This window comes from Protopterus annectens, chromosome 8.part0, assembly GCF_019279795.1.
Source record: "Protopterus annectens isolate FY-2018-M chromosome 8.part0, PAN1.0, whole genome shotgun sequence".
NCBI lineage: Eukaryota > Metazoa > Chordata > Ceratodontiformes > Protopteridae > Protopterus > Protopterus annectens.
The window spans coordinates 1,354,469,031-1,354,475,030 of NC_056741.1; positions in this window are offsets into that span (position 1 = coordinate 1,354,469,031).

The following is a 6,000-nucleotide window of genomic DNA, read 5'->3' on the forward strand; positions in this document are numbered from 1 at the left end:
ATTTATATTTCACTTAAAACTGCTATAATGGAGCTTAAGAAAATTCTGGAAGAAATAATAAGTTTTCAGCAGGGAATATTATTTATATGTGGGGATTAGAATTTGATCTGCAGCAGTGAAGATGTATCTGGGGGGGGGGCAGAATGAAATATAACAAAGGAGGGTAGCTTTTTGAAGAAATTTATGAAAGTATTTGGCAAGGAAGATATAAATTCAATAGTAGAAGTTCAGAGTGAATTTACATATTCTTCCCCAAGATACAAAAATTGATCTAGACTAGACAGAGCATATATTTCACAGGGACATGTGCAATTAATTGAACGTTTTGATATGCATCCAGTAACTATTTCAGATCACTTGCCAACAATAACTAAAATAAAAATGCATAAAAATGCAGGATAATGAAATAAAACTGAGACACTGGCATTTTCCCACACATCTGTTGAAAAGAGAGAAATTTAAGTAATGGGTAGCGGAAATTTCTTCTTATTTTGGCTTTTCCTGGTAAGGGATCATCACAGTGGAACAACGGTCCAGATAGCAATTAGCAGTGGAGTTTTTACAGTGTCAAGTTGCCAACCCAGTGCCCAACCTTCCACAGAAGGCACACATGTATATACATACACACACACACACACACACACACACACACACACACACACACACACACACACACACACACACACATACACACACACACACACACACACACACACACACAGGGCCAATTTAGAGTGTCCAGTCCACCTCTAGCATGTCTTTGGGATGTGGGAGGAAACCAGAGCACCCAGAGGAAACCCACATGACCACAGGAAGGATTTGCAGACTCCACACAGAAGGTACCCCAGCCAAGAATCAAACTGGAGAACCTCTTGCTGTGAGGCAGCAATGCTAACCACTGTACCACCATAGCCACCCGATGGGTAATGGAAATTATTTGGGAGTTATTAGAAAAGATAGAAATTTCTTCTAAAAATATAGCTAGAAAGTGGGATAAAATTAAAGTGGAGTTTAAAAATAAGGCGGAAATAAAATAAAGTAACAAGAATTACTTACAGGGACAGACAAAGGTTAAAGTATTGCAGAATAGTGGGAATCTTGCATAACAACAGGAGGAGCAATTACAGAAAGCTAAACAGAAAATAAGGGATTACCTCAATAATATGCATGAGTTTAGAAAGACTGCTCTTAAGCAACTGTTTTTTGATAACAACTCCAGAGCACAAAAACTTTTAGCATAACAATTTAGACAACAGAAAGTAGAAAGGGTTGTTTCCAAGCTTAGGGAGCCTATAACAAAGAGGATAACAGGAGATCATTTACAGTTACTAACACTATTTAGAAAATTTTCTGCAACTCTGTATAAAGCAAAGAAATATGGAAATCAAGAAAAGGTACAAATGGAAATGCTTATGGAATAATTCAATATGCCAAGGTTAGAGATAGATGAGGCTCAAGCACTAATAGCTAGGATAGTAGAAGATGAAATAAAACTGGTGATGTATAACCAATCCTTGGGAAAGTCCCCAGGAATAGATGCTATTCCCTTGGAAGTTTGGAAGCTAAGAGGAAAAACTAATAAAGATCTGGGAGGTTTTGTTTAACAGTATATTAAGAAATGGGATCTTTAGAAAAGAGTAGGAGCAAATTACATAGTAAAAATGGGAAATGTGGGAACAATACATGCTGGCAAGGAATGAGGTTTAAAAGAAGGTAAGATCTGAATGAGCTGTGTAATGTTTGACTGACAGTGACTGGATAGATTATACGTGATGTATAATGTTTGCAACTAAAACTATGTCAATATGGTTTTTCATTTATAAAAATGTATGACTGCCTATGTCATAAGTGATAATTTAATAAAGATGTTTCTTATCTTGGGAATTATTGAAGAAAAATGGACTATAGTGGGCTCGTTTATCTTAAATAATCATTAGATATTCTACTCTAGACAAGAATCTTATTTAAGAAATGGAGTGAAAACCTGTGTTTCACTACAACCCCAAAAATGATAGCCAGATTTCAGTCAGACTCTAAGGTAAGCCATTCAAAACTACAGTGATACAATTATACAGTCCAGCTGCAGATGCCAAAGAGGATGGCAAATAGTTTTTGGGGAATCTGTAACACTTTCTGGAATTAACATTAGAAAAATGATAAGATATTTATCATAGGTGAATTGAATGTTAAATTTAGTGGTAAAATAATACATCTGGAATGATGGGTAAATCTTGGACTAGACGTACAAAATGAAGTATGACATAGACTAGTAGAAATCTTCCAGGATTATCATAGCATATAACCTTTTCCAAAAGCCTAATAGACAGCTTTATGTGTAGATAACACTAGATGATCAATATCGAAATCTCACTGGCTATATACTTTGCAGTCAGACATAGAAGCACTATCTATAGTCTGCAAAAAAGAAGACCTGGACCTGGCTGTTGCTCAGACTATTGGATTCTTATTGCAAAATTTAGAATTAAATTAAACAAGACAAAGAGAAGCTTCAGGCCAACAAGATACATGCTCAATAATATACCCAATAAATATGTAGCAGAGGTGAAGAACAGATTTAAAGGATTAGACCTAATTAAAACACCTGAAGAACTATGGACAGAGTGACAGCATCTAGGAGGTGCCAAAACTATTACAACCAGAAAGTTGGCAGAATGGCTGCCTTTAGAAGTGGCAAAAGAATAAAGGAGAACAAAAGGCAATGGAGACAGTGAAAAATATTTCAAACTAAATGTAGAGTTTCAGAGAATAGCAAGAAGAGGAGGTATAGTGAAATGAACAGTGCAAAAACTGGATTAATGTAGTAGAATGGAGAAATTAGACAAGAGTATAAGGAGATGAGGTGCATGGCAAAAAGAGAAGTGGTGAAGGTTAAGGATAAGGCGTATGAAAAGTTGTATAAAAGGTTGGACACTAAGGAGGGAGAAAAGGACCTGTACCGATTGGCTAGACAGAGGGACCGAGCTAGGAAAGATGTGCAGCAGGTAAGGGTGATAAAGGATAATGAGGGAAACGTACTCACAAGCAAGGAGAGTGTGTTGAGCAGATGGAAAGAGTACTTTGAGGGGTTCATGAATGAAGAGAATGAGAGGGAGAGAAGGTTGGATGATGTGCAGATAGTGAATCATGAAGTGCAGTGGATTAGCAAGGAGGAAGTAAGGATAGCTATGAAGAGGATGAAGAACGGAAAGGCTATTGGTCCCGATGACATACCTGTGGAAGCATGGAGGTGTTTAGGTGAAATGGCAGTGGAGTTTTTAACTAGATTGTTTAATGAAATCTTGGAAAGTGAGAGGATGCCTGAGGAATGGAGAAAAAGTGTTTTGGTACCAATTTTTAAGAATAAGGGTGATGTGCAGAGCTGTAGTAACTACAGAGGGATTAAACTGATCAGTCACAGCATGAAGCTATGGGAAAGAGTAGTGGAAGCTAGGTTAAGAAGGGAGGTGATGATTAGTGATCAGCAGTATGGTTTCATGCCAGGAAAGAGCACTACAGATGCGATGTTTGCTCTGACAGAGTTGATGGAGAAGTACAGAGAAGGTCAGAAGGAGTTGCATTGTGTCTTTGTGGATTTAGAGAAAGCATATGACAGGGTGCCTAGAGAGGAGTTGTGGTATTGTATGAGGAAGTCGAGAGTGTCAGAGAAGTATGTAAGAGTGGTACAGGATATGTACGAGGGTAGTGTGACAGCAGTGAGGTCTGTGATGGGAGTGACAGATGCGTTTAAAGTTGAGGTGGGATTACATCAAGGATCAGCTCTGAGCCCTTTCTTATTTGCAATGGTGATGGACAGGTTGACAGACAAGATCAGACAGGAGTCCCCGTGGACTATGATGTTTGCAGATGACATTGTGATCTGTAGTGAGAGTAGGGAACAGGTGCAGGAGACCCTGGAAAGGTGGAGATATGCTCTAGAGAGAAGAGGAATGAAGGTCAGCAGGACTAAGACAGAATATATGTGTGTGAATGAGAGGGAGGATAGAGGAATGGTGAGGATGCAGGGAGTAGAGGTGGCAAAGGTGAATGAGTTTAAGTACTTGGGATCAACAGTTCAGAGTAATGGTGAGCGTGGAAGAGAGGTGAAGAAGAGAGTACAGGCAGGGTGGAATGGGTGGGGAAGAATGTTAGGAGTGATTTGTGACAGACAAGTACCAGTAAGAGTGAAAGGGAAGGTCTACAAGAGGGTAGTGAGACCAGCTATGTTATATGGGTTGGAGACAGTGGCATTGACAAAAAGGCAGGAGTCAGAGCTTGATGTGGCAGAGTTGATGTTAAGATTTGCACTGGGTGTGACAAGGATGGACAGGATTAGGAATAAGTATATTAGAGGGTCAGCCCAGGTTGGAACGTTTGGAGACAAAGCCAGAGAGGCAAGATTACATTGGTTTGGTTATGTGCTGAGGAGGGATGCAGAGTATATTGGGAAAAAGATGCTAAGGATGAAGCTGCCAGGTAACAGGAAAAGAGGAAGGCCTAAGATAAGGTTTATGGATGTGGTGAGAGAGGACATGCAGGTGGTTGGTGTGACAGAGCAAGATGCAGAGGACAGGAAGAAATGGAAACAGTTGATCTGCTGTGGCGACCCCTAATGGGAGCAGCCAAAAGAAGAAGAAGAAGAAGAATGGAAAACATGGAATATAGGAACAAAACTATGTAAGTGACCACAGGAACTATAAGAGGCCCAGCCATAGACACTCTTTTATGTCTATTCACTTAAAAGCTCTTATCACTTCTTAGAAAGACTTAATAGTGCTCACCTTCCAAACTGAGCAGAGCTACTGACGATAATCCTGGTGTAAATTTGTGTTTACTCACCCAATCATTAAGACTAGCCTTAAAGCTAAACAAAAACCTGGCTAAAATGCTAGAAAATGGTTTATGGAGTGGAACAGGAGCATGCTTCATCTTACTACAAATAATGTTAGCTTCACAAGTATTCCAAACTGCACCTTTCCACTCAATTTCAATAACATATCTATGTTCAGCATTAAAATCACACTGTTGTAGTAGCATAGTATAAACTGATTGCTCTTCACTTTCTCACCCACCCCCTCTTACTCTATTATACTTCCTACTTACACATTTCACTTGCGACTCTCATTCCAAAACCCTCCCCAAATGACTTTACTCCTTCTATACATACACTTCTGTTTCTTGTTTCCTACTTCTCTATCTCTATCTAATTTTTAGCCCCATTGTCAACTACCTTTCTCCCTCCGATACTGCTTTGCACTATATCCATTTATAATCACAGCCCTTCCTAATAGTGCATATCTATTACACATTGCATCTTTTCTTTTCCCAAATAAACCCTCCTTTCTTCTTATTTTCACTTCCTCATTATACTCTAGCTTTTAATACCCCTATATTCTTTATATTTGAGAGATAATACCAGGACAGCCTACCTCTCTTCTTTTATAGAAAATATTTCTCTCCTTACCTATCCACTCCCAGCTCTCAGAATCTACCACCACTCAATATCCTACTGTCCAGTAACATCTTGTTTCCTTCATTGCTACTTCCCCTCTACCTGACATCTATAAAATACAGATTCCTGCACTTAATTATTTTACTCTTCAGCTTATCCTCTATTCTTCTCCTCCTTCTGTGCCATCTTTCATCCTACCATGACACAATAATATCTTGCAACATCTCTGCAACTCTGTCCCAACCACCTATCCATACTTCCTCTTTAAACACTCTCCATACATTGCATCAAACTTATTTAATATTGCCTCTCACCTTTATTCCAAATATAGACTCCTAATTGTACTTTAAGTCAAACCAAAGCAAAATTAAGTGCAACAATCCTCTCCAAAAAACAAGTGTGCATAATTCCCCAATATACTAAAATCCTTCTAGGAGGAGATTACACCCTAATGCTGTCCCATCTGTCACAATGAACACAAAGATAATTCTCTCCCACATACTTCTGTAACCCAACAGCCAATCTCCAACCCTGGTGATCTAATTTTTGTT